The 24218-nt window shown below is 34.4% G+C and overlaps 1 long non-coding RNA gene across 1 annotated transcript; it reads right to left on the bottom strand.

Moving 5' to 3' along the window:
• Window positions 1-177: 177 nt before the first annotated feature.
• On the bottom strand, window positions 178-1708 carry LOC106797409 (uncharacterized). The gene is made up of 2 exons (XR_001386511.3): window positions 1386-1708; window positions 178-448 (listed from the first exon to the last, which is right to left on the bottom strand). It is a non-coding gene; the product is annotated as an uncharacterized lncRNA (long non-coding RNA).
• Between the last annotated feature and the right edge of the window lie 22510 nt (window positions 1709-24218).

Raw genomic sequence — 24218 nt, 5'->3', positions numbered from 1 at the left:
CAAACTCGATCTCTGTTGATCTATTGATTGTAGATGTTTTCATTTTCAATTTTAAAGTGTACATCTTCTTTGTTTTGATTTTAAGTTTTTTCCATTTATGTGACCCGGATATAAACTAGAAAAAAAAACCAACAAATTTTAACTTAAGGGCCAATAGGAAAAAAAGAAAGGGAAATAGAAAATAAAAAGTAAATATTCATTGGTAAAACTGGTTGTTGTAATTACAACACAGGATCTAGGCTGTGAATATTTTTATGAGTGATCTGAACAATTTATATACAAAAGATTCAGATGCTTATTAAAAACAAACTTGAAATTAGAATTACAACACAAATGTCCTATTTTACAGATTCACTAAACAGGTAAAAAGTATTTTGTGAGGAACTGTTGAGTGATCCCATTGAAGTAGTTTTTCTTGGCCTAATTGAATTACTGGTCAATCTTTAGCCTGATGAAGTGAAAAACAAATAGAAGTCAATTTCACTGATGTCACACAAAAAGAGGATTGAAGTTAAGCAAATTGGTTCAAAATAACCCCTTAACCAAACCACAAAATAAAAAATAGAATGCATGTGAAAATTGCAGACCGATAATATCATCCTGATGACATTGTGGCTACTCCCCCGTGCGTGACTAACTATTCCAAGGAATATATAAGGACATAGTTAATGTTGCTTTCGAAAAAAACCAAAAATGGTTACATTGACACAAATTTGAAACGAAAGCAAAAAAAACCAAAGTTCTAAGCTTTAGAACATTTAAACTACATGCAGTGAAAAAAAAATCCGAAAAAACGCATACAAATGCAAATACAGGTAAAAAGAAAACGTAGAAGAAGATAGGGAGGCAAAAATCAAAGCTTTTTGGGATAAAGCAAGAAAATGAATCTGTATTCATGGAGTTTGGAGATAAAAATTGAAGCTTTTGGAGATAAAAATGATAGCTTTAGAAGAAACAATAAACATGCAGTGAAAAAAATAAAAAAAAGCACATGGAGAGGGAAAACGAAGCACATTCATGGAGTTTGGAGATAAAAGTCGAAGTTTTTTGAGATAAAAATGGTAGTTTTAGAAGAAACAACGAACATGTAGTGAAAAAAATAAAAAAAAAGCACATGGAGAGGGAAACCGAAGCACATTCATGGAGTTTGGAGATACAAATCAAAGCTTTTTGAGATAAAAATGGTAGCTTTAGAAGAAACAATGAACATGCTATGAAAAAAATCGAAAAAAAGCACATGGAGAGGGAAACCGAAGCACATTCATGGAGTTTGGAGATAAAAATCGAAGCTTTTGAGATAAAAATGATAGTTTTAGAAGAAACAATGAACATACTGTGAAAAAAATTGAAAAAAAAGTACATAGAGAGGAAAAACGAAGCATAACCTTTGAGTTTTTCGTTCGGCATCTCCGTCATTTCCATCCGGCATTTGGAGAACAACAACACCAAGGCATCGTCTTCGAACGGTGGTAGGAAAAAAAATGTAGCTTTAGAAGAAACAATGAACATGCTGTGAAAAAAAATCGAAAAAAAGCACATGAAGAAGGAAAACGAAGCATAACCTTTGAGTTTTTCGTCCGGCATTTCCCTTATTTTCATCCGGCATTTGGAGAACAACAACACCAAGGCATCGTCTTCGAATGGTGGTAGGAAAAAAAAAGAGAGAATGAGAATGAGAAAGGGTAGAGAGAGTGAAATAGACAGAACGGTGGTAGGAAAAAAAAGAGAGAATGAGAGAGAGAATGAGAATGGGAAACGGTGGAGAGAGAATTGTGGAAATAAATGGGAAGACGTGTAGCAATGGAAAGCGTGAAACAATGAAAAACATGAAAAATTAAAAAATGCATTGGTAACTGAACGACCAACGCAGAAAACGATAAAAATAATAAATGTATAATGAAACGACATTTTTGGGTGGGAAGTTGGGTTGCTGGCATTGTGACATGTTAACCCTGGCAATATCACGTCAGCATTGTCAAGACCTTGTTTGTATCATGATAGATGATGATTGCTGTACGGATTGGATCCTTCCAACCTTTTCGTTTACTTTCAAAGCTTATCCTTGTTGCTACGTGTCGGCATGTTATATATAGAGAGATAAACAAACAAAAAGGCACAATTCCTTTTTCTGAGGAGTGTTCACTTTGTCTCCATTACTGATACGAAAACAATTTTGTAGAGAATATCCTAATTGTGCGTTTGTTCGTGTCTTATAGGCATAAACTTGAAATTCAAATGATAAGATATTTTTGAAAATGCGAGAGAACAAAAAAGGACATAAACGTTTTGGTTAGTATCAACCTCGACATAAAATTTTGGTTAGTATCAACCTCAATTAGTGGTGTGTTGGATGTTAATGTGGTTGTCCACTCCCCCAAGATGGTGCATGTATCGATTCAGAACAAGAGTGGTGGCTGTAGGTGGTTCATGACGACGGTGGATGGTGATCCCGTTAGAACTAGCTTCAATCAACAATTCTGGTTTGATTTAACTAACATTGGTTTGTCTATGCAAGATCCTTGGATGTTGGTGGGTGACTTTAATGCTTACCTCCACCCGAATGAAAAGAAGGGAATGAGTGATCCTAATATCAGTTCTATCAACCAGTTTGAGAAGTTCTTGGATGACTACTGCCTGATGGACCTAAATTTTCAAGGGCCTTGTTACACTTGGGAGGCTAGAGGTGTAACTGAGAGGCTTGATATGGCCTTCTCAAATTCATAATGGAGATTAATGTTTAAGGAGGCTATGGTGTATCATTTACCCTTCTTCAAATCTAACCTTAGGGAGATTCTGATCCGGCTTAATCATATAGTGCACCCTCATCATGGTCAGAGGGAGTTTTGTTTTTTGACCAATTGGCTTGTTGACCGGTCGTTTGAGGAGGTTGTCAAAGGTGCAAGGTAAAAAAATTAGGGTTGGGACAATGTTGTTACTGTGTTTCAGGAAAAGGCTTTGGTTTGGAGCAATGAGTATTTTTGGGAACCTATTTCACGCTAAGAGAATAATCCTTGCTAGGCTTGAAGGCATTGAAAGGAGTCCGAATAGTTAGTCTTCTTGGGGCCTGGCTAAATTGAGGCAGAAGCTGTGGAAAAACTATCAGAAGATCCTCCATTAGGAGGACCTCTTTTGGTACCATAGGGCGAGGTTAGATTGGATAAAGACGAAAAATCGTAATTCAAGGTTTTTCCATCTTTCAGTGGTCAATAAGAAAAGGAGGAATATGATTTGATATCTTGTGAGTGAAAATGGCCAAGAAATTTTTGAGGTGGGTGACATTAAGTGGATTGTGGAAGGTTTCTTCATTGACCTGTTGAAGGATGAGACCCCTTATCAAGAATGGCCCCTCATAGGAGCTTTCCTGCAGTTGGCTAATGATGAGATTGATGCCATCCAAGTTCCACCTGTGGATTTTGAAGTTAAGGCAACAGTTCATAGTATGGGCCCCCTTAAGGCTCCACCCTTTATTCTTTCAAGGTCATTGGGAGGTGGTGAAGGAGTCAGTCTGTAACATAGTTAAACAAGCCTTTAATGACCCTGCTTCCATAGTTGAAATAAACAAAACAACATTATCCTATTTCCGAAGGTGGAGCAACCCCCCTTGATATCTCAGTTCAAACCAATAATAAGCTTATGTAATGCTATCTATAAGACTATTACAAAACTCATTGCCTCTAGATTGAAGCAGGTTATGGACAAGCTAGTGTCTCCCCCATTAGATGAGCTTTATTCTAGGGTGCTAGGGCAGAGACAACATTATTCTTGCTCAGGAGATCTGCCACTCTATGCTAACCAGCAATGAAAGCAAGGGTACATGGCGGTGAAGGTGGATTTACATAAGCTACAAGATATTGTTAAATAAGAGTTTTTGCTGGACACTTTTAGGGATTTGATGTTCAACGAAGCATTCATTAACCTCATATTCCATTGTTTGTCTATAGTCTCTTTCTAGGTTATGGTCAATGGAGATAAAACTCAAGAGTTTAGGCCAGAAAAGGGTCTTAGTCAATGGGATCCCCTCTCCCCCTACATTTTTGTGCTGTGTGTGGAAAGACTGTTGCACCTCATTCAAGAGGGTGCTGGAAGCCTATCAGGTGGGGTAGGATGAGCCTTATGTGTTGTATTTGTTTTTTGCTGATGATGTGCTGCTCTTCTCTGAGGCAAGTAATGAGCAAATGTAAGTAATGTTGGAGTGCCTTCGGATGTTTTGTTAGTCAGCAGACACGATGCTAAGTTGTGACAAAACTCGTGTTCAGTTCTCTAAAGGAGTGAACCACAATATTAGCTCATTCATTGTGCATAAGGCATGTTTCAAGATGTTCTATGATTTGGGGATCCCGTTGTTGCATGGTAAAAAAAAGAAGTCGCATTATTGTCATATCTGGCGGTGGAAGGGGCATCACAAGGTGAAGACCTTTTGCTGGTTAATCGTTAACAAAGGCTTGATGACAAAGTTGTGGTGTTGTCTTCTTTGCCTATGATGTGTATTGATTTGCTTTGGCATGATTTTACAGGGGTAGCCTTTAACCTCAATCGGTTGGACGAAAGAAACTTTAATTGTTAAGTATAACTTAGAGTAAAATTTCTTATATCCATTTAGATGATAAAAAGAACTAGCATATTTCATACTGGTTTTCACAAACATTTTGGACACATGCTCTTTAAGCTTACAAATTTACGTCGTTTTCCTCTCATAATATTAGAGGAGTGCATTTGATTTCAATTTTAAAATATTATTTTTACATAAAAAGTCATCTATATTTTAAAAGGTCATGTAAAAATTATAATAACCTATATATATATATATATATGATTTATTTTAAAAGACTTTTATAATAAATATTTTGTTATTTAAATTTTAATAGATTTATATCATAAGGATAAGATTTTTAAAAAATCTATAAATTTATAAGATTTAAAAAAATCATATAGAATTTTAACAAACATTCAAAATTCAAATGATAAAATTAAATATCGGTTTTGTTCTATTATAAACAACCTAAATAATGAAATGCCATTTTTAATTCGTTTCATTCTAATTTGTTCAGCTTCATCATCATATTCCGTTCTATCCTCTGCCAAACATCTAACTAAATCTTCCCGACAAGTACTCCAAACATTATGCCACGAGGCAACTCACTGGAAAGTGCCAGCATTAGCATTAATTTTGATTGTTTTTTTAGCTGAAGTTGAATGAGGGGTCCGGTGAGAAGTTGCAAGAAAGTCCCATCGAATGAGTAATGATCCCTTTGGCGTTGCTTGCTTTGCATGTTTGAGCGTTCAAAAAGCTGTGCCAAAAGGACTCATAAGCTCTTGACTTGAAATATTGGCCTTGGTGGTCGATCCTCCATGAAACAATTCAGATCATAACTGCAAAAAGGACAAAACATGGGAAAATTTCTAATCATAACTTTGATACTTAGTTGAGTTTGATTGGGGCCATACAGTATGAGACTTGAACACTTTGACCCCTAGTGGGACAATGGATACAATTAAGAAATAAAATAATGTCTACATTGAAGAAAAGGATTTTCATTGTAAATTCTATATGCAATTTTAATTTATGCGTATTCTATATGCCAATTAGAACCGCTAAATTAGATTACAATGAATTGTGTTTAGAGATTGGAGTCTATCTTCTGTTCTGAATATTTTTACAGTGCTTTTAGGGTAGTTATTTTCACAACTTATTCTTACCAAATTATTAAATTTTGCGATATAAACTTAGTTTACTTAACAAATATAAGCAAATATGTCTTTGATTCCCCTCTCCCTCTTCATAATACATTTTTAATTAAAATGTAAAATTTAAGATACAAAAATGTTGATAATAGGTTTGATCCTAACACATTGAGTTTCGAAATTCATTGTTGAAGCCTAAAAAATGGCTTTACTTTCTTAAGGAACTAAGTAAAAAACAAAAATCAAACATATATTACATCTAGCTTGAATTAGGCCTAATTTTTTTACTTTACTCTTGTTTTCTTTTTATCCTCAAGTTTAAGAGTTTAATTTTGAATATACTATCTATGTAATGAGTTATTGCTAACCAATAAAATACTATTTTATTTATATTTTAAAAGTATTTATTATAAAATAAATTATTTTTAATGATATGACAATTAATTATTAGAAAACCGGATAAAAAAAATTTCAGTAAAAAAGGATAATATTATCACTTTATTTTATTTTATATTATTGATGATTAATTTTTATAAAAAATAACTGATTATTTTTACAGGATTTTTCTTTTCAACTATAATTTTTTATCTATAAAATTTAACACATGATTGTACTTAAAAATAAAAATATCCTTAAGAGCAGTACATGTACCTTTTGATGCATATACAGTTCATCAAAAATTATATAAGCAAAAAAAAAATAAAAATCAATGTGTCTATTTTAAACCTCTTTCTCTTTTCATAATAGATTTTTCTTGAACTTTTAAAGAAAAAAAAAATATACTCAATTTATTGAATTATCTTCTCATTGGTGCATTGCTTTTATTGAGATGGCAAGTTTAATTATACTTAGAACAACATAATGAAGGAGATATTTATTCTCAATATATTTATATTTGCTTTGGATATATGTAACAAAAATTCTGAACCAAGTAAAGAGATAATTAAATGAAGCAAAAGATTCGGTGGTATAACAAAGTCAATAATTTATACTCAAAAAGGAATGACAAGACGTGCTACATTGACTGACCCATTAAAAATGTTAAATTGCCTTCTACAAATCGAATGATGAGACATTGAGATCAAATTAATCCCCCAATTAATTGAACAGCATGTGAAACAGCTATCCCTCCTGGTTCCATGACCCTAGCCAAAGTACCAAACTGTCTCCTTGGTCGTGAGAAAAGCTTTGCTTTGCACATGACACTTTGAATCTGTGGGGATTAGTGGGGTTTGGGGCATTTGCAAGAATCAGGGTAGGATTTCCAAAGATTGGTGACACATTATTCAAAATACTTTTTTAAATATATTTTTATTTAAAATTTATTCAATAAGAAAATTTGAAGTTAGATATATTTTTAGTTTCTATAATCTAAGTGAATTTTGATTTTAGAATATCTCCAACAAGAATTATTTATGAGTTCTTAAACTTAAGAACTAGTTATTTGATGCAATCCTACCTATCCCAAAAGACATTGGATAGAAGATTTCAAGAAGATTAACAAAAGACCTTGGGGTTCTCATGAGACTTAGGATACATTTTGGATCCATATACTAATTATGAATATGTGTTCCGTTGTAAATATTAGAATATGTGTTCCTTCTTTTGGACCTTGTATTTTGGCTATTTTAGATTTGTAGGATACCCTACAAATTAAGAACACCCTACCCTACAAGTTAAAGGTACCTTAGTAGTATAAGATTTTAGTCTTGTATTTCAAGACATTTTGAGTAGTCTTTATAGTAATGACTTTTTTATATTTTCATGTATTTTGGCATGGGGTGGAAGGGTATGTAGTTTCTCCCATCTAGCTTCTCAAGGAATATGCTAAGATGTCTTTGCCATATTCTTGAAATATTCTTGTGGCATATTCCTTTCACATGTGCTAGGTTACACCTTCCATTCTTGTGGCATCTAAAGGAAATACGCTAAGATACCTTTGGGATATTCTTGAAATATGTTAAGATGCCTTTAGCATATCCTTGAAATATTCCTCTTAGATTCACATGAAATGAAAATGAATTTCATTTAGTTAGTGACCTAACCTAGGCTATAAATAGAAACATGTGTAACACTTGTCACAACTTTGATGAATGAGAAACTTGTGAGACACACTTCAAAGTTTAACTTCTCTCCCTTTCTTCCTTCAATTTTTTTCATGCCACTTTCTCCCTCTCATTCTCTTCCTCCATTGAAGCTTCCTCTCTAAGCTTCTTATCCAAGACACTCTCTTGGTGGTGAAGCTTCTCCTTCCATGGCTTATTCCCTAGTGGACGGCGTCTCCTCTAACCTCTTCTCCTTTATCTTCCGCTACATCTTCATGGTGGAAAATCACCATTGAAGGATCTCATTGAAGCTCAAAGATCCAGCCTCCATAGAAACTTCTCCAGCAAGCTTCCATCATAATTCTTATGTAGTTTAATCATTATAGTAATGAACATGGCAATTTTTTTATATAAAAATGATTGTTTATATGGGTAATATGTTTTGTTTAACAATTTTAAGATAGTTATAAGATTTTTTTTTAAGTTTTAAGGAATGCATTATTGGATAAAAAACATGTTGAAGTTTTTAAGTTTGCACTATGTTGAAGTTCATAAAGATTGCATGCCCTATGCCTTATGCTGAATTTCTTAGATGTCATGTGGTATTAGCTCACCGAAAATGAGTTAAGCAATTTTATTATGGTCTCTATGGTTGGAGATATTCTTAGTACTTAGATTTTTATATTTCATTTCTAAAAAAAATTAAGAAATAATTATTTTTTATCCTTATTATTATCTGATACTTGTTAGTTACTTATGAGTTTAACTGTTTAAGTGACCATCTTAGGTGTTATATACTATTGTCTGTAATATTATATCAATATGCATGTGACACTTCTAATTTTTTTCTTCTTCTAGATTCTAAAAACTAATGTTATATACCGGCATATACCTTCAATGAATGCGAGAGAAGGTTGAAATTTGGAAACTGAAGAATTTTTTACATGGACCAAAATAAATATTTGTTTATTTTGTAAAAACTAAAAACCGTGATTTTAGATCACTACTAAAAAAGACTTTTTTTATGACGCACATTCTAAGGCGGTTCATTCTAAGGCGGTTCTAATGAACCGTCTTAGAATGTGTCGCAGTGGCATTATTGTAATTAACATCAAGAGAACGACAACGTTTTTTACTCATCGTCTTTGTAGGGGTAGAGACGCAATGACAATTTTGTAAATTGCACGTGTACAAAGGCAGTTATGTATAGAGAACCGTCGTGGTTAGCATTGATATACTCATGCTTAGTAGGTGTCCTTCATCACTTGCGTAGGTGAAGCTAGCCTTGGCTAACAACTCACCTTGCGGTCAAACCCGTCAGTGTGCATCGTCGCGCCTCTTTCCATTGCACTCCGTCAACAGTGTCTCCCGTGCCGGGCCGCCGTCGTGCCCAGACCGTACTGTGGAGCACTCACTTAGTTCATGCCCAAAGCTTTGTCGTGTTCGAAGATCTTTGGTGTTTGAAGGTAAGGTGTGCCCTGATAATGTGCAACCTTGAATAGGCATTGTGAATTCGATCTTGCATATATAAGTGTGGTGTTTGTTCCCCAACATAAGCATGCTACATTTCAATCCTTCATTTTTGTAGTTCTTCTCATCAATTGTTTCTTTTCCCCCGATATATTATGTTTTCTTTTAATTGTGTTAATATCCTCTTTTCTCTTCTTTTCGCTGTAGAAAAAAATACTATATAATGTAATGCTGCTAATTGATGTATTGGCATTGCACTTAGTGGGGAAGGGACTGATTTTGTTTTTAATAAATGACTACCATGTGTATGATGAACATGGACATAGTTTGTGTTGCTTCTTTTTGTATGTTGTGAATTGATCTGATGCTCTTTAAATAGAGGTTAAGAGGCATGGAAAACTATTAACATTTTGCTTAGTAGTAAACAAAGAATGTTATATTAATCTAATCCAGTAGCAGGGTAGCACATGTGAAAAAGACATTGGCCTTCATGGACAAAGGACATGATTTTTCTTTATGGGTTTGATCCACTCAACCTAATAGCCTATTCATGTAGGCTGGGGCTAAATAATAACATTTGTCTAACAATCCAATTACCTGTGTTGTTAAGGGATGAGAAGGATTATTGTAACTAGATTCGATTCTGTAATTAATGGATTATTTTATATGTTATAGAGTTAGAATTTGCATTGCTATTCTATGTAGGGCATTGATCTGATTTGTGTTGTATATCCAACTTATGCTCTAAATAAGTGCTTGATATGCAAATTAAACGTATGAGGCACGGTAAAGAGAGTATGCTTTGAAGGGTCATCGGCATTTCTAATTGTAGACCTTGAATGACAGTAAGGTATGAGTTTAACCTGTATCTGGGTACTTGAGTAGAAATTACTTGATTTGTTTATTTTTTTGCTAAAAACCTGGTTGTGAAGTGTATCTTGTTAGCAATATAATTGTCTTGGTAATTTGCTGTTAGTGGCAACTTAAATGGAATATGTTGGTTTACTTCTGCCAAAACTTGTGGGAATCCAAAATGGAAATAGATAATAAAATATGCAATTAAGCATTTCTACTTCTTATTCCACTTTTCTTCAATTTCATTATTTTTACGTTTACTCTTTCCTTTTTCATCTGTTTACTGGTTCCCATAGATGAAGTCAATTGTTGTATTGTAGGCTCAAGTACTTATTACATAACAGGTACAAGGTTAGGGAGCGACAAATGAAAAAGATGTATTAAAAGGAGAGTTACAAAGCAAAGATACAAGAAGAATAGAATATATATTAAGAATACTAGAAATAACATATGTGTAAGTAATCAAAAGGGATATTAATGAAAAAGTTGTACAGTTGATAGAAACGAATAACATCAAAGAAATTCCTTTCAAGGATCACAACTATAAAGAATTATTTTTGTCTTATAGCAGGACTCAAACCTTCTATGGAAAATGTTTTGTGTCTTGTTTACTTGACCAGCTCTCAGCAAGTAAAATTACTAGTATTATCTTAGATGCAGAGTGTCTCATGATGGATATACATATTTCAAAATATGATTGTATTCCTTTGTGACAATGCATATGAAGCATTTTTTTTTATCATTGTTGTACAATTAATTACTATAAAGAGCTCTTTTAAGTTTTCAAAATTGAAAAGACATTGACAAACAGTGGTTAATGACTTTAAATATTCTCAATATGTTCTCAATATCCTTGTTCTTGGCATCTTGCATGGTAATCCACACAAATTCATTGCATGGTACTAGACAGGTAATTTTAGCATATATGTATGTAGCATTCAAAATGCCTACCTCAAAAACCCAGTTAAATCGTCTCATTGCACCAGTTGTCCCTTAGAACCATTTGTTCCCAGCCTCTCCAGGAGTTTTAGTAGCAGCCAAGACCTGTTCCATGTAAATTATGCCACCTTTTGATCAGTAACATAGCTTCACTGATAAAATTTCTTAAAACTAGTTTATAAAAATCATTTCCTAGAAGATAGTAAAATCTTACTCTTTCCGGAAATACTACCAATCAATAACTTACCTCCGCAAAACCACCTCCAAAATTCACGCCATTTCCAAAATTGTAAGTGCGAGACAAGTGGCCATTGAGGTAGAAAGAGTTGAACTGTGTTAAAACGTACACTTTTCTTATGCCACTGTTGATGCAATTGCTCATAGGAATATCTATTAGCCTATAACACCCTGCAATTGGAACCTAAAAACATGATGAAAGGATTAATAACCCTGCATGAAGGAAATTCAATCACTAGAACCCCCTTAACACCCACCAATTGTCCTCAATTAGCATTTACTCTAAATTTAAAACAAACCACTCATACTATTTATAGTAATCAAATGAAACCTCAAAAGAAAATCATATATATTGATAAACCATACCGCTTGCTTAGGTCTTGTGCTAGTAAGAGGAAAAAGTCGAGTTCCAGCCCCTCCACCCATAGTTAATAGCAGCTACATTTTTTGGGTTTGCTTTTGGATTCTGAAAATGGGTCCATGGAATACCTGAAATCAAAATACAAATGCAGCATTGTGATTTAGCATCCAAAAGGGCCAACAAAACTAAGCAACAAACTCAACACACATGACCGCACAACAATGGTCTTAGTTTTTCTCTATATATACACATATTCGTGGCAATGAAAACTTTTCAATAAATCTAGATCAAATAATTAATTATACTCAAGATTAAAAATTAGTTAATGATTACATGATCATTCTTCTTATTGAAATATGATTTAGTAATATATATTTATAGTTCTTATTTCTCATACTAAGAAGTGACTCAATTGATAAGTTTCCTGTATAATTTTAACCTTTCAAATATGATCTAATAATTTATAATTTTAGTTATTATTTTTCACAAAAGACTATAATCATTTGATACATTATATATATATAGACACACACATACACAGATTTCCTGTAGTCGGAATTTTGACACTTTTTCATGCAGTCTTCTCATGAATATCGGACAAAACATATTTTAACTCATAGGTTAGACATAAAATAAACATACAAAATATCAAATTTTTGATCTTCATTTACTGGTCCATATTTGCGATTGCATGAATGTAGCAAATCCAATTCCCACATACACACACGTCAGAAAATGTTTTGCATGTAGTTATTATTATTACCAGTGGCTCTTTGTTCATGTCTAATGAATAAAAAACTTATGAAAATCCAGGCTTGAAAGTAGTACCTTTTAAACTCTTGCCTGATTGAACAGTACAAAATCTCATGTTAAAACTTCCCCTTGTGTTCTCACCCCAGAACCCAAAAGAAGTTTTGTTTCTAGATCCAATTCCCTAAGTGACTAGATTAGCATTGGCATTCAGGGTTGCAAAAGTTGCATCCATGACTCTCTCAAGTTAAACCTTATTGATCACAAAAAAATCCCCACACTCTTAAGAGTGGGAATGTGTTGAGATCAACGGGCACCAACTTTTAGATTTGCAAGTGGCTTGGATAAAAAACTAATGAGGTCAATGTATATATATAAAGATGTGTGGTGAGTGAGATGGTGCATGCGAGATTCAATGTTAGCGAGAATGTTGGGGGTTGAGATCTATTGGCAAATGAATAACATCAAAGAATTCCTTTCAAGGATCACAACTATAAAGAATTATTTTTGTTTTATAGCAGGACTCAAAACCTTCTATGGCAAATGTTGTGTCTTGTTTACTTGACCAGCTCTCAACAAGTAAAATTACCAGTATTATCTTAGATGCAGAGTATCTCATGATAGATATACATATTTCACGGACTTCAGAATATGATTGTGTTCCTTTGTGACAATGCATATGAAGCATACTTTTTTTTATCATTGTTATACAATTAATTACTATGAAGAGCTCTTTTAAGTTTTCAAAATTGAAAAGACATTGACAAACAATGGCTAATGACTTTAAATAAATCTTCAACTTTAATGACTTCAATGAGTGATAGATAGTAAATATGGATTGTTGTCAACATTAACCAACAAGATAATACTATTCATAACCTAAACTCTGATTCATGGTGCAAGTCAAAATTAAATTATGGAAACTGTATTTATATATTATTATGGTTACTAATTACTTAGGGTAAGAAACTACAAATGACAGAGATGACCCCAAACAAACTCTCAGGAATTTTGTCATTTATGACTAACCTGGTAACAACTAACAAAAACTCAATCTTTATCCTATCAACGTTGCCATTTGAAACATAAACTTATATAAGCCCTGTAAAAATGTTTGGACCAACTTATTTTGCATTCAGAAAGTTAATTATTCCAAACAAGCACCTACCTTCCATTATGTCCTCATCAAAGGCTTGATGATAGAAGAGATAACAAAGGCCATGTCAAAAACAAAAGTGCTTGGATTTGAAAGACCAAACTCTGCAATTCTTTTTCTTTTGACAACTTTATGAAAAATACACTTTTGTTTATCCAAAATTTTGTAGTGGTTTAAAAAGGTACCTTTAAGATTACACACAAATCATATTTATTTTTGCTTAACTACTCAATCCAGCCATTGCTAGGTTGCTCTGGCTACACTTTCATTCCACATCCTCCATTTTAGGGCTGTTAAAGGGTATTAATTTGCTACTTTTACAACATATGAAAATATACCACTCCAATTTAACCCCAAAATATGAATCACTATGTGAATGTATGAATACAGGGTTTTGATGATGCCAAAGTAGAATCAAACAAGGTTGCTTATAAGGTTACTTCAACAAACATTCAAAGGTTAAGCATTGCTTCAAGATTAATTCAAGGTCAAGCAAACAAGATCAAGAAAAAGATAAGGCCTCAAACAATCTCACTGGTTGATTGGTTGTTGTCTTAAAACAAATTGTTTCTAAGAGATCAAAGACTCTGGTAATCGATTACCAGGTAGTGTAATCGATTACCAGAAGACAAGTTTGCAAATCAACTTCTTAAAAGGGTTTGAAATTTTAATTTTGAATGTTGTAATCGATTACCATTGGTGTGTAATCGATTACTAGTAACGGAACTCCTGAAATTCAAGTTGAAAAGTCATGACCCTTCAAAATATAACTGTGTAGTTGATTACCAGAAACCTGTAATCGATTACCAGTGAAGAATTTCATAAAAAACTTTTTGAAAAGACACATCTCTTCAAACCATTTTGAAAAGGCACGATGGGCCTATATATATGTGTGTCTGACTTCAAAAGGCAAGAGAGAGATATTCTAAGAGAATTTATTGTCAAATTCTCTCTCAACAACTCTTGGGCAAACACTTGCAAATTTATTGAGAATTCTTCTAGGATCTTCAATTTGTATCATCTACTCTAAAGGAGAGAAATCTTTCTGTTCATCTTGAACTCAATTGTAATCAAGAAACTGGTTGTCTCTTGGAGAATTTTGAACACAAGGGTGAGGGATCCCAAGGTGTGTTCAATGTCTATAAAGGATTTATAGAGAGATAGTAGAAAATCTCAAGTGGGTTGCTTGAGAACTGGATGTAGGCACGGGAAGTGACCGAACCAGTACAAATTGAGTTTGCATTTCTCTCTTTCCTTATCTTATTTATTTTATTGCAATCAATTTTGTCTTGCATGTTCAAAGAACATTATTATATTGATTATTGCTTCTTCTTCTGCATTCTGAGCTTATCTTTTAAAAGGAGGTTAAAAGTTTGTTAGTGGAAAATTTTGTAAGACTTAATTCACCTCCCTTCTTAAGTTATTGAGGCCACTTGTCTAACACACTCAAAGAAGTAGAAAATAGTATCCACCAAAATCATAGAGTAATGCTACTGACAATCTCTTTTCTCAAACTGTTAATGAGATTGTGTCTATGTTCAAATGTTCCTTCTCAAATTTCTTTGCATCATATTCATATGCAGTCATATCACTAGTTTTCATAGTTTGGTGGAAGAGTTTGTGTATGTAAAATTATTTAAACAAAAATATCCACAAAACCCATAAAAAGAAAGAATGAACAAAGAAAACTAAAATCCAAGTTTCCAACACCATTCCAAGGCATCCAAGTTACAAAGTTAAGGTTTTGGCACAGAAGTTCATTTAACAAATTTGGATTGACTTTTCAACAATAATATGGAGTAAAATTTACCAAAAGCACTAGAGAATATGTAGCTTATATCAAGATAAGACCTAAATAATCATCATGTCTCAATTTCATCACTCGTCACCATCATGTTATCTTTTCTTTTTTGTTTAATTAACTAGAACATGGCCCATCTATTGGGGTTGATTACACTTTGAGAATGTTATATTACAATCCCACAGGCTAGTTAGTAACAAATAGACAACTATAGAGATTACATTGCAATGAACAACATAGAAATTACACGAGGATTTTCATAATACCAAAGAAAACACATAAAGAGACTCTCATGCATACTAAATAGTTTGAATATCAACATTAGATTCTTTAATTTGCTACTGGGACCTACTAGACATCTGAAACAAATTAGGGAGTTATCCTTCACAAACCATGAATTTCAAGGAAGATTAATCTCCCAGATGTACCATCTTACAACTTTTATTTACTGACGAAATAATTCGTTAAACTTTTGTAACCTTTTACAGAAATATAACACTCAAAGAACCATAACCATAAGTTTGAGAAACTTAGGACTTGCTTGGCTTGAGAAAATGTTTTCTGTTTCCATTAGGTAGCTATTGATGTTGTCTTGAATGACATTAGGTAGCTATTCACAAAGCAATGCAGTTGCACATTATATTGTTGGCTAAAAGTAGGTTGAATACTACTACACCTTAGAGAAAGATGGTGATTCTCAATCAATGTTTTATTGTATGCCTATGGTAAGTATCATCCTTTGGACATGCATCATTTATCACATTTGTATTATACTATTTTACTTTTTGTTGGACAATAGTGTTTAATTGCAAATGTCATCCACTTGTGAAATAACGGGCGGTATAAGTTTTTGTTTCTAATTCAACAGTCATAACTGAATCTGCTGTTGTCTATATTCATTTTTGTTTAAAACATTAACACAATGCTATATCACTGATTTACTATGTTACCTATTCATATTGGTGGTTGTTGTTGGATGTAGGTACTACTATTTCACTTCCATAGGATAGGACAGGTGTTGTTATCTCGTTGTTGGTTGACTAACGATAAACTCATACAATTTTCACTCCCATTACGACACTCATATAGTTATTGTTACAAGTATCTTTCGAGGTATGTATGCCATTATCACACTTTTGTGGATATTACATTTTTTCGTATATGATTATTGTTTATTATTTGAATTATGTGCATCTTGAGTGAGCCTTAGTTTCCCATTTAAGATTCAATACAACGATTAATAAGGAAAATTTGTATTAATCATTGTATTGGATCTTGAATTGTCCGTTTGGACAGTTTGGGAACTCTCATTTTTTTATTTCATTCATAGATACAACTTAAGTATGTTGTGTTATATTTGATTAAATTTTGGTTTAATGCATTTTGCTTTGTTCTTCGGGTGCATACTTGAACGTGGTCAATTGATGTCACCACTTTCATTTCGTGTACTTGGAGATCAATGCGAAATGCTGCTGAAATTTATTCAAATTTACCATAACGTACTTGTACATATGAATGACGTAAAAAAGGGAGTTCCTGAATGGGATAGGACCACACCTTTTTCAAATTCAAAGTCTGAGATTATCATGCATATGGGATAATGTATGTGGTATCACAACACACAAAATATGGACCGAAGTTGGATGAAAGCACCTCACATAAGCGACGAGTGTGAAAAGGAGGTTGAAGATTTCTTGCAATTTGCGCAACAAAATGCACCGGAATTAGGTGGTAAATATTTCTACCCATGTGTTACATGTCTAAATGGGAGACGTCAGTCATTGAATGACATCAAATCACATGTTATATGTGATGGGTTTTGTCCGACTTACACAAATTGGATATGGCATGGTGAATTGCCACATATGTCCATAACCCCTCACACTAAGCTGGTTCTTCTACAAACCACAAATCGTATGGAAGACATGATATGTGATCTTGGCCAAAAGGGTTTTTGGCATGCTCATGCACCTTATTATGAAAAATTTCAAACAGATTCAAAGAAACCATTGTATTTGGGATGCACAACCTTCACTTGGTTATCGGCAATAGCTTCGGTGAACTTAAAGGCAAGATTTGGATGGAGTGACAAAAGTTTCACTGGGTTGCTTGTATTATTGAAAAATATGCTTCCTAATGATAACATCTTACCCAAGAGTCACTACGAGGCAAAGAAGATATTATGTCCTGTGGGTATGGAGTATGAGAAAATTCATACATGCCATAATAATCGTATTCTTTACAGAAACGAATTTGCATAATTGCGTAACTGCCCCGCATGTGGGGTATCACGCTATAAAGTCAATGATGACGCAACCTCAAACAGTCGTCTGACAAAGGTTTGTTGGTATCTGCCTATAATACCAAGGTTTAAGAGATTGTTTGGTAGTGCAGATGATTCAAAAATCCTTACGTGGCATGCAGATGGCAGAATAAAAGATGGGTTGCTCCAACATCCAGCCGATTCTCCATAATGGAAGACAATTGATCGCTTGTATCCAAAATTTGGTCAGGATCCAAGAAATCTAAGGCTTGGTCTTGCTTTAGACGGAATGAATCCTTTTGGTAACTTAAGCACCAACCATAGTTCATGGTCTGTTTTGCTAATAATTTACAACCTTTCTCATTGGTTGTGCATGAAACGCAAATACATTATGTTTTCTTCGATCATAACGGGTCCAAGGAAGCCAGGAAATGATATTGATGTCTATTTGACTCCCTTGGAGAAAATTGTGGGTAGACGGGGTTGATGTGTATGATGGGAATGTTCAACAAATGTTCAGGTTACGTGCAATGATATTTTGCACCATTAATGACTTTCCGACTTGTGAAAATTTGAGCGGATATAGTGTGAAAGGACACCATGCATGCCCTATTTGTGAGATAAATACGAGTTACATTCAACTGAAACATGGAAAGAAAACTGTATATACAAGACACCAAAGATTTTTGAAACCTTACCACTCGTATCGCTGATTGAAGAAAGCATTTGATGGACACAATGAGATTGAAAGTGCGCCTAAACCCTTAGCTGGACACGAAGTCTATGATCGGGTGAAAGACATTGTAAATGTGTTCGGTAAAACACAAAAAAGGGATGCGTCTGTGAAAAACATTTGGAAGAAAAGGTCAATATTCTATGATCTTCCTTACTGGTGCAATCTACATGTGTGACATTGTCTGGACGTTATGCATGTTGAGAAAAATGTCTGCTATAGTTTGATTGACACCCTTCTTAACATTAAGGGGAAGACTAAGGATGGTTTGATATGTCGTCAAGATTTGGTTGACAAGGGTATACGATACCAACTACATCTAGTTTCACAAGGTGATCGAATGTATTTGCCCCCAGCATGTCACACAATGTCAACGACAGAGAAAAAAAGTTTTTGTCATTGTCTAAAAAATGTTAAAGTCCCACAAGGATACTCTTCAAATATCAAGAGCCTTGTGTTAGTGAAGGATTTGAAATTGGTTGGCTTGAAGTCTCATGATTGTCACGTGTTAATGCAACAATTGTTGCCAGTGGCTGCTCGTGGTATATTGCCTAAAAAGGTTAGGCTTGCCATAACTCGGTTGTGTTTTTTCTTTAATGCTATCTGTAGCAAGGTTATTGACCCTCATCAGTTGGATAATTTGGAGAATGAGGCTGCCATCATCCTATGTGAATTGGAGATGTATTTTCCCCCAACATTTTTTTGACATCATGATTCACTTAATTGTTCATCTTGTGGGGGAGATCCGGTTATGTGGGCCCGTCTTTTTACGTTGGATGTATCCGGTTGAGCGCTACATGATGGTGTTGAAAGGTTGTACAAAGAATCAATATCGACCTGGAGCAAACATTGTTGAAAGATACGTTACTGAAGAAGCTATTGAATTTTGTTCTGAGTATCTAAATACAGCTACACCAATTGGGGTTCCTTAAAGTCGTCGTGACTCCACTATGCAAGGTAGGGGTACACGAGGATTCAATGTTGTAACCATGGATCATCAGCAGTTGTTACAAGCTCATATATACATACCAAACAACACAGCAGAGGTAATCCCGTACATAAGTGCTCACAAAAAACATGTGACAGATACTCACCAAAAAATGAACAAGATGAGGGTGTTGCAAGAGCACAATAGAACTTTCATCAACTGGTTTAGACAAACAATCTTCATAGATGACAGTGCTTCGAAGACATTAAGATTGTTTGCTCTTGGTCCAAATCTCAATGTTCCAACTTAGAAAGGATATGATATCAATCACTATTCTTTCTACACAAAGTCACATGATGAAAAAAGTTGTGTGCAGAACAGTGGGGTGAGTGTTGATGGTGATTCGGATCACTTTTCTAGTGCTTCTGATAACAATCCGATTCAAGCGTTCATGCCTTACTATGGAGTCATTGAACATATTTAGGAGCATGATTACGGTGAATTTAGAGTGTCTGTCTTTAGGTGTTAGTGGGTTAATGGAAATACTGGAGTATGTAAAGATAAAATGGGTTTTACTTTAGTAGATCTTCAAAATGTTGATTACAACGATGACCCATTCATCATGGTAGCTCAAGCTAGACAAGTGTTTTATGTCCAAGATCCATGCGACTCAAGATTGTCAGTGGTTCTACAAGGGAGAACAATTTATATCGGTGACCATAGTGATGGTTCAACACTTGATGTCAGTGACATGCCGCCTTTCACTCAACAAAAGCCTTTCATAAATGGTGAAGATCAGGATGATGATGTACATGCAAATCGTAATGATCACGATGAAGGGTTATGGGAGAATATTCCTACGTAACTGTGCATCAACAAAGTAATGTATATAACATATGACATAATTGAATAACATTTATATATTCCTTTATTTACAAGTTAATGCTTATATGTTGTTTATAGAATTGATTATGTCCTAACTCAATTTCTTTTACTTGTGCAGACTGATGGCAACACCCCCAAGGTCCCCGACCCATTCAAATATTCCTTCGGAGGCTCCATCTAAGAGGTCTAGACAATCCACCCGGCTAAGAAGGTTGACTTTGCGAAGCTTGGAATAGGCACCACCGACAATTAACGTGAATCCTGCCACCGGGAGAGGATCAGGCCCCCATAAAGAAAAGTTTCATAGTTATTTGAGGGTTGTAGATTCCTATAGTCCACTCCAATTGGAATGTTGTACCAGAATCTTTAAAGAACCTAATATGGGATGACATTCTGGTAAGTGCATATTTAAGTTGATATTTGTATACAATTTTGTTTAATTATATTGCGAATATGATTATTCACTAACTGTTACTTATAATTTTCATTTGGAGGGTAAATTTGACTTCCCTGAAGGTGACAACGCCAAAAAGAAAGTCATGTCAACGGTCGCTACTAAATGGCACCAATTTAAGTCCTCGCTGACGACAAAATATGTTTATGCAGACAATGAGGGTCAACAAAAAGATGATCCTTCTGTTAAGTATGGTATTGATGCAAAAACTTGGGCTGAATTTGCAAAAAGCCCGCCAAACCCCTAATTGGCAGGTTTGTTTAACAAATTTAGCCACTTTACAAATGTATGACTTATCAATTTTTTTATTTACTTATATGAAAGCAAATGGTGGGGATATGGAAAAAGACCCAGGAAATACAAAAATACAATGACTGTCCCCACTTACTATCTCGTGGGGGTTATGATCTGCTTGAAAAGAAACTAATGGACGAGAAAAGGAAGACACGAGAATAGCAAGCTATGTTTACTAAAAATTCATCAGAGTGTCGACCCACCATTCCCTATTTCTAGACATGTGAAGTGGAAGATGGCTCGCACAAAGCGATATGGCTAGATGACGTCTACTACGGCCCAACAAATATCAGACAAAATTGTGAGTAACAACCTCAGCATTTCATTGTCGGGCTTAATTAATTGTATAATAAGAACCTCTATTGGATTATAAATTCATGTCTTCAATGTTGCCAAGACTCTTTAGAAGAACAGACGATGTAGGGTAGCTTTGTTCTGCATGGTAGTGAGGACATATTGAACATTGCTATTGGTCGACTGGAGCATCCAGGTCACATACGTGAGGCAGGGACATGTGTGACAATCACCCAGTACTTTGGGCAGGCCTCACGTAGCTCCATCACGTCCTCTGCATCAATCACTCAACAAAAATTGGTTGAAATCATTGGTAACCTCAAGGAAGAGTGAAGGAAAGAAGTCGAAGAAGAAAACAAGAACCTATAGGAAGCATGGAGGAGGAAGGTAGAAGAGGAAAACAAACGTAATTTGGAGATAATTAAACAAGAGCTGAAACAAGCAATCAAATTAGAGTTATCTCAAATTTCATCACACCACTCACCCGTCCTTGAGGCACCGGATATACAAGTATTAGCTGCACGCGTGAGCACGAAGGGGAGCTATGTTGAAGCTAACACAGATCCATTAGGTAAACAACCCTTTGATGTGGACGTGGATACTATGGGCTTGTACATAGTTAGTGAGCAGTCTACTTAACTAGTGGCATTGGGAAAAGTGTATGATAGTTTGTCCGCCATACATAATGTCCCTTATGTAGATGATGTGGTTAGGGTGAGTGTTGTCACAGTTTATCGCAGTGACGCTCAGGTCCCGTTTCCAACATCGGAGATTCAGTTTGTGCAGCAGGCCGTTGGCACATTTGTGGGCAGGTCGACACATCTTGTCAAGCCTATATCTGTTAAGGTTTTTTGTTTTTTCATCTGAATATTATTTTTAGTGAAATGGGTAAATAAAGTTTGCGTAATTGAGTTTGGATTTTAACCTCGCAGGATGCACAAAAGCGTGTGCCTAAACCGGTTGCATCTACTGAAATGGATGAAGCAGTGGCTACAGTTGATCCATTGAGAGAATCGGTTAAGAGCTTGTTTGATGTTTACCAAAAGTCAATTGAGTTGTCGTGGGATGGGGCAAAATTTGGGATACCTAATGTCAAAGATTGCTTTTTCATCACACACGTAGATGTAACTGAGATAATTCTAGGTGATAAATGTTTGAACATATCCATTCTACAGTTATGGATGATGTAAGTAAATTTGGTTTAATAGGTTTTTTATTTATTAACTAATAAATAATGTTCGTTACAATGTACCATTAACAATATTTATGTCAAATGTTTGAAATAGGTTTATGAATGATTGGAGTACAAGCTTAGGTTATGGATCACTATATGATTTCCTTGAACCTCAATCTATACACAATGCAAATGACAGACGCCAAGAATGTCAAGATTACATTCAAACATGGGTCAAGGAATCACAACGATAAGTGTACTTAGGAGGTTACCTGAATCAGTAAGTGAAATTTGTGTTGTAAAATTTAGATATTATGTTTAATTATAATTGGCTAAGTAATGTTTTTTGTCTTCAGGGCACATTGGCAACTTCTTGTTCTATGTCCACAGGACAATGTTGTTGTTTGGTTTTTTTCTTTGCGTAAGAAGCCTGATGTTAACATCAAGGCTGCAGTTAACATGTTATTTTTTACATCATATGTCAATTAATGTCTACCAATTATAGCGTATAAACATAATGGTTATTTGATTGTATATGTCTTCTTTATTTTGAAACTAGTGCAATGAAGACATTAACCACGACTTTGGAATGAAAGTCAAATCAACCTGTACCTCGGTGGATTGAACCAAAGGTATGGTCTTATTTCATGAAAATGTATTTGGAATTACTGCCATGTGTTAGTTTCAAAGTACTAGGTATAGTAAATATATTTCGTATTACATTTAGAGTCATGTTCAACCCGGGGGATACGAGTGTGGATATTATGTAATGCATTGGATGTGGTGCATAGTGAGCAGTGATTTGAAGAATGAATGGAATAGGGTATGTTTACTATAACAGCTTGTAATTGTTAATTTGGTATGAAAGTATAATTCAATGTTTTATTTATGTCATTATTTTCATATTTACAATTTTGCAGTGGTTTTGTGATGGAACATCGTTAGACAAAGAGGCGATAACAACACTTCACAACAAATAGGCATCATATTTTATGTAGATTAAAAACATTGAAATACTAAAGAATTAGATGACATAGGATAATTTTTGTTTTTAAGTAAAAAATTTCATTGTCTATTCATACCAAACAATTATGCTCAATTGACATTTAATTCGTCAGTAAAATATAAATATTTATTTGACTAATAGTTGGTTACCCTCCATTTTTGTCCGATGACCCAGTAGTCTTCCTGAAAAAGGTACCATCCTTAACTAATTGGCTTAATTGGTTTGTTCAGTTTAAATCGTACAAATTTGTTGCATTTGATTGGACAAATCGTGGTATATTGCTATTTTTTTTGTTATTCTGCATAATTGGAAGGGTTGCATTTACAAGCAGCCATCAGTGGATACTTTTGAACAATTTCACTAAAGATACATATCCTCCACAGGTATGAAGTTCATTATCAGTTTCTAGTGGTAGCTTAAATATGCATATTTTTCCTAGAAAAGTTTAGAGACTGGTATATATGCTTATGAACTTCATTTTGATTTATTTGTTCTGTCTTTTTAGGTATATGCAGAAGTGCATCACCAATTTTCAGCTGGAATACAGGTTTGGGATTTTCATTATGCTGTGTTTTGTTGCAAATTAAACTTTTTATTGATGTTTCATGATACCATATCATATTGTTTTTGCAAACAGTAGCAGTTATTTCTGTGCTTCCTCATGGGGTTGTTCAACTTGGTTCTTTCTTGCCTGTAAGTCATTTTATTTTGTTCTGTAACTCTGAAGAAATATAATGTACATAAGAGCTTGGTCTTTCAATTGGGATGTGTTCCTGGTTCCTAGCGCCCTTCTATCTGAAGTCTCAACTAAGAATAGATAGAGGCCATGTACTTGGCCATAATATGAGTTCTGGCAGTACTTCAATACTAGGAGGAATCCCAATACATGGT

Source organism: Glycine max, chromosome 19 (assembly GCF_000004515.6).
Source record: "Glycine max cultivar Williams 82 chromosome 19, Glycine_max_v4.0, whole genome shotgun sequence".
NCBI classification, from domain to species: domain Eukaryota; kingdom Viridiplantae; phylum Streptophyta; class Magnoliopsida; order Fabales; family Fabaceae; genus Glycine; species Glycine max.
This window is presented reverse-complemented; position numbering and strand designations above follow the sequence as displayed.